The following is a 6000-nucleotide window of genomic DNA, read 5'->3' as shown; positions in this document are numbered from 1 at the left end:
CTAAAACAAAAATCCAGAAAATCACATTGTATGATTTTTAAATAATTAATTTGCATTTTATTGCATGACATAAGTATTTGATCACCTACCAACCAGTAAGAATTCCGGCTCTCACAGACCTGTTAGTTTTTCTTTAAGAAGCCCTCCTGTTCTCCACTCATTACCTGTATTAACTGCACCTGTTTGAACTTGTTACCTGTATAAAAGACACCTGTCCACACACTCAATCAAACAGACTCCAACCTCTCCACAATGGCCAAGACCAGAGAGCTGTGTGAGGACATCAGGGATAAAATTGTAGCCCTGCACAAGGCTGGGATGGGCTAGAGGACAGTAGGCAAGCAGCTTGGTGAGAAGGCAACAACTGCGCAATTATTAGAAAATGGAAGAAGTTCAAGATGACGGTCAATCTCCCTCGGTCTGGGGCTCCATGCAAGATCTCACCTCGTGGGGCATCAATGATCATGAGGAAGGTGAGGGATCAGCCCAGAACTACGTGGCAGGACCTGGTCAATGACCTGAAGAGAGCTGGGACCACAGTCTCAAAGAAAACCATTAGTAACACACTACGCCGTCATGAATTAAAATCCTGCAGCGCATGCAAGGTCTCCCTGCTCAAGTCAGCGCATGTCCAGGCCCGTCTGAAGTTTGCCACTGACCATCTGGATGATCCAGAGGAGGAATGGGAGAAGGTCATGTGGTCTGATGAAACACAAATAGAGCTTTTTGGTCTAAACTCCACTCGCCGTATTTGGAGGAAGAAGAAGGATGAGTACAACCCCAAGAACACCATCCCAACCGTGAAGCATGGAGGTGGAAACATCATTCTTTGGGGATGCTTTTCTGCAAAGGGGACATGACGACTGCACCGTATTGAGGGGAGGATGGATGGGGCCATGTATCGCGAGATCTTTGCCAACAACCTTCTTCCCTCAGTAAGAGCATTGACGATGGGAAACACACAGCCAGGGCAACTAAGGAGTGGCTCCATAAGAAGCATCTCAAGGTCCTGGAGTGACCTAGCCAGTCTCCAGACCTGAACCCAATAGAAAATCGTTGGAGGGAGCTGAAAGTCCGTATTGCCCAGCGACAGCTCCGGAACCTGAAGGATCTGGAGAAGGTCTGTATGGAAAAGTGGGCCAAAATCCCTGCTGCAGTGTGTGCAAACCTGGTCAAGAACTACAGGAAACATATGATCTCTGTAATTGCAAACAAAGGGTTCTGTACCAAATATTAAGTTCTGCTTTTCTGATGTATCAAATACTTATGTCATGCAATAAAATGCAAATGAATTACTTAAAAATCATACAATGTGATTTTATGGATTTTTGTTTTAGATTCCGTCACTCACAGTTGAAGAATACCTATGATAAAAATTATAGACTTCTACATGCTTTGTAAGTGGGAAAACCTGCAAAATCGGCAGTGTATCAAATACTTGTTCTCCCCACTGTATATGGACATTATCAGGGTTGTGAATGAATATTTCAGGCCAGCTACTGATAAATTGTGACTCTGATTGGTAAGCTGGCCTACCCAAGCAGCCACTTTGGCAGCTAACCGGCAATCATTTGGCTGTTATTAATTCCTAAAACTCTACTTGTAAACCTAACACAGTTTGAATTTTTTGGCATTTATTGCCCGCTCTGGCCAACAGACGAAGACTTTTTTTCTTTTCTATTTGCAGTATTCATAACATCATTGAATGTTCAAATAAAACATTCACAGATACGTGTCTGTCTTTCATGATGTGACACCGAATAGGATTATGAAGTTATAATAACTTGACTGCCATCACAACTCTGAAAAATTACGACTCTCCCACAATGGGGTTTGACTGAGTATGTGTGGGAGTGTGTTTCTGCAGTGTAGCTGGCAGCCAACGGCTTGAAAAGAGTGGTTAAGGGTTATAGCTGTGCAGCTGTTATCCTTTGTGTGTGTGGGTGTGTGGGTGTGGGTGTGGGTTTGCTCATCTCTGGTGTGCGATTAGCAAACACATTATCTTCTTCGTGTGGATATTATGCACACATCCAGTCTATCTGGCGCAATCACCGAAGCCATTTACTCTGATATCTCTCCCTGAGGAATCTTAGAGTACAAACAATGGTATTTTGAGTGTGTGTGTATTGCATGTGTTTGTGTGTGCCTTCTATGAGAGGTAATCAGATCTGTTCCCTCCAATCAGACAGAGATTGAATTGAATTGGCTGTCTGCTGTTGTGGCTTTTTAGTGGAGGCCAATAGTGGCTAGGCGGGGATAGAAGACAACAACGACACTGAGCAGCAGATAGTGGAACACCCTTTCCAAACGTTGCTTTTCTAGCACGTAAACTATATTTAGAGATAACTGCCTCCACTCTGTCCTCTCCTGCTATCCTCTTCCCTTCTCTCCCATCAGTTTATTTCTGGAAAAGTAGTGATTCCATCCATCCTGCTGTCTGCGCCTCCACCAGTCTGTGCTCTCATCGTACCCATCTATTTATCCATCCACTTTTTCTTAGCATGATAATAACTTAGGAGTGCAGGTAAGGGTGGTGAAATGTGATCAATGCTATTCCCAGGCAGGAATCTCATTCCACTCAGCAAACCTACATCTTCTTTCTGTGCAGCAGCTCCAATGACATACTCTTCTGCCCCTATTCCCGAGTGTTAAAAAAGCTTCATCCAAGCTTTCAAATGTGACCACAGCGAAAAAGCATTCAAAACACCTGACTCAGAGAGAAAATATAGATCAGTGAAAGCCTTTTATTAGCTTTTTTTGAGTCTCAGACTATGTGCGTGTGTGCCTGTGGTAGCTTGTGTACTCTGTGATCCTCTCAGTATGTTCAGCTTAGTCCACTCCTGCACATTAGTTGGTGTGGCTTTGCCCACCGCATCACTAACTACAGTCTCCATAGCAACAGTTTGCTCCCTGCTCATAATTTGCACAAAAGGAAAATGTCCCAATGTCACACACAGGCTTGAATAGAGGCTGATACTCTCACCCCGCTGTGCTGGTTGAAGGACTGCGCGTTGAAAGGACATTTCTCATTTGTTGGATATTGACAGGCTGCTGTTTTCTATTTCAGTTTCCTCACAACACACAAACAGAGCGGTCTGTACAGAGCTCATCAAAGACACATCAGTACCATGATTTATAGCAAAATATGTATTCTTTTGCATGTCTTGTTGGGCAAATACTATTGCATAGGTCGATGTTCTTTTAATCAGTGAAGATCATTTATAACTGAAAACACAAAAGTGACCTCATGTCAAAGTGTTTTTCAGATTTCTTGTTAATAATTGTGTTTATATTGAAAGGAGGAATACAGAAATGCTCCTTTAATCTCCAAGCATCTGAGTGGACGGGCCGCTGAACATGTTTAATTGACAGCTATGCTGGCAGATAGTTGTAAACAAATAGGCCACTTCCACCACAGGAACCTTACCAGGGGACCAAGAACTTTTTTGAGGAAGTTAGCAATTAAACCTGCATTTCGACTGGTGGAACCATGAACTAAATTTAGTTCCTGAATGATAGTTACAGGTCTTAAAAAAAAACAAAGTCCCTCTTCCAGTGGTAGTACTTTCCAAAGGTTCAGAAACTTTAGGGGCTGAGTGTCGCTGCTTGGTCAAACACAGACGCCGCGTCAACTTGTGTACCTCTTCATTCACAAAACACACACACACTACCGGTCAAAAGTTTGGGGTCACTTAGAAATTCCCATTCCACTCCATTCCAGAAAGAATACCAGCTGAGATCAGATGCATTGTTTTTTTAACCAGGGCAGCAGTTTTCAGATTACATTATGTGCTTACATAATTACAAAAGGGTTCTCCAATGTTTTCTCAGTTAGCCTTTTAAAATGATATCAGATTAGTAAACAGAATGGGCCTTTGGAACATTGGATGAATGGTTGCTGATAATGGGCAATGTAGATACTGCATTAAAGATCAGCCACTTCTTTCTATGAACTACATTCCACAATTCCTCTGCATTACTGGGTTTTGCCTCAGAAACAGCATTTTTGATGTCACCCCACAAGTTTTCTATGGGATGGAGGTCTGGGGATTGGGCTGGCCACTCCATAACATCAATCTTGTTCATCTGGAACCAAGACTTTGTTCGCTTACTGGTGTGTTTTGGGCCATTGTCTTGTTGAAAGACCCATTTCAAAAGGCATTTCCTCTTCAAGGCAACATGACCTCTTCAAGTATTTTGATGTATTGAAACTGCTCCATGATCCCTGGTATGCGATAAATAGGCCCAACACCACAGTATGAGAAACATCCCCATACATGATTTTTGCACCACCATGCTTTACTGTCTTCACAGTATACTGTGGCTTGAATTCAGTGCATGGGGGTCGTCGGACAAACTGTCTGCGGCCCCTAGACCCAAAAAGAACAATTTTGCTCTCATCAGTCCACAGAATGTTGCGCCATTTCTCCTTTGGCCAGTCAGTGTGTCCTTTGGCAAATTTCAACCTATTCAGTACATGTCTTTTTTTCAGCAATGGGACTTTGCGGGGGCTTCTAGCTGATAGCTTAGCTTCACATAGCCTTCTTCTGATCGTAACAGTACTCACAGGTAACTTTAAGTCTTCTTTGATTTTCCTGGAGCTGATCATTGGTTGAGTCTTTGCCATTTTGGCTATTCTTCGATCCATTCGAATGGTAGTTGACTGTTTTTTCCCACGTTGTTCAGGCTTTGGATGCCATTTCAAGGCATTTGAAATCATTTTGGCTGAGCAGCCTATAATTTTCTGCAGTTCTTTATATGTTTTCCCCTCTCCAATCAACTTTTTAATCAAAGTCCGCTGTTCCTTAGAGCAATGTCTGGAACGACCCATTTTGCTGAGTATTTCAGTGTGAAATGCACTATAACCAGCATGCACAACATTTGCTTCCTTCCTTCCTTAAATATGGGTCATAACTGACACCTGTTTCTTCACAGAATCAATCACCTCACTAATTAAACACAACACTGCTGTTATTTTGAACATGCCCCTTTCAATTACAGATTCAATTACACAGAATGAGCAGCATGCATGTCATGACTGTTGGGTCCGTTGGTTTTCTATGACTCTACAACACTTACTAGTAAATTATTTGCCATGTAGAAATATCACTTCTACCAAAACATTTTATTTATGAGGTTAGTGATGTTGGACTGCTATTATTTTGAACACAACTGTGTATATATATATATATATATATATATATATATATATACACACACACTATTACATATAACTCAAACATCTGAGTCATGCAACAGCAAATAGAACAACAGACTCTCTCTAACCCTCCTCCCTCTTCTTTAATTTCCTGTCTGTCTCTACACTGTAACTATCTAATAAACAAGGCAAAAAGTTAAACAGGTATTAAATATAAATTTCTCTCCTTCTTTGAAAAACTAGCATTTTAATGTCCCTTGGACTTAAAGGATGACGACTAGAGTACCTACAAAGTGAGGAGATAGGAGAGAATAACACTCTGGCAGATGGCGGAGCCTCCTTTTCCCTTTCATGCTCTATGGTGTTCCTCAGGCCTTCTTTGCTCCAATCCTCACTTCCAGGACCCCGGCTGAGTGAATGAAGGGAAGAGGTTCATTACGCAAGATGAGACACAGATAGCTAGAGAGAGGAAGGACAACAACTTCAGTGGTTCCATATTTTGGCAGAGATGACAGACATGATAGAGGGCTTTGTTCTGGCAAACTCGCCTTGGCAGGAAAGGAGGACTGCTGTGTTCTAAGGAGTTACCTGTGTTTCCTTATGCTATGAAAGAAGGGCCTCTAGTGTTTGACAATCACACACACACACACACACACACACACACACACACACACACACACACACACAAGCACACCTCCTGTTCACACAGATGGAGATTTAGGAAACAAATAGTTTTGACACTTTTCAGTCAGAAGGGTCTTTTAGTGTTTGAACAGACTAAATAGTGTGTGTGTGTGTGTGTGTGTGTGTGTGTGTGTGTGTGTGTGTGTGTGTATTCAGGT

General features: G+C 42.2%; 1 protein-coding gene and 1 long non-coding RNA gene across 12 annotated transcripts in view; both read left to right on the top strand.

Moving 5' to 3' along the window:
* dab1a (DAB adaptor protein 1a) overlaps positions 1-6000 on the top strand; it is a 284198-nt gene that overhangs the window by 234164 nt on the left and 44034 nt on the right. The gene's annotated exons all lie outside the window — the stretch shown is intronic.
* Positions 409-1094, top strand: LOC118496248. Its single transcript, XR_004898775.1, has 2 exons — positions 409-447; positions 486-1094. It is a non-coding gene; the product is annotated as an uncharacterized LOC118496248 (long non-coding RNA).

This window comes from Sander lucioperca, chromosome 11 (genome assembly GCF_008315115.2).
Source record: "Sander lucioperca isolate FBNREF2018 chromosome 11, SLUC_FBN_1.2, whole genome shotgun sequence".
Taxonomy (NCBI): Eukaryota; Metazoa; Chordata; class Actinopteri; order Perciformes; family Percidae; genus Sander; species Sander lucioperca.
The sequence above is the reverse complement of the archived record's forward strand: the minus strand, read 5'-3'. Positions and strand labels throughout refer to the sequence as shown.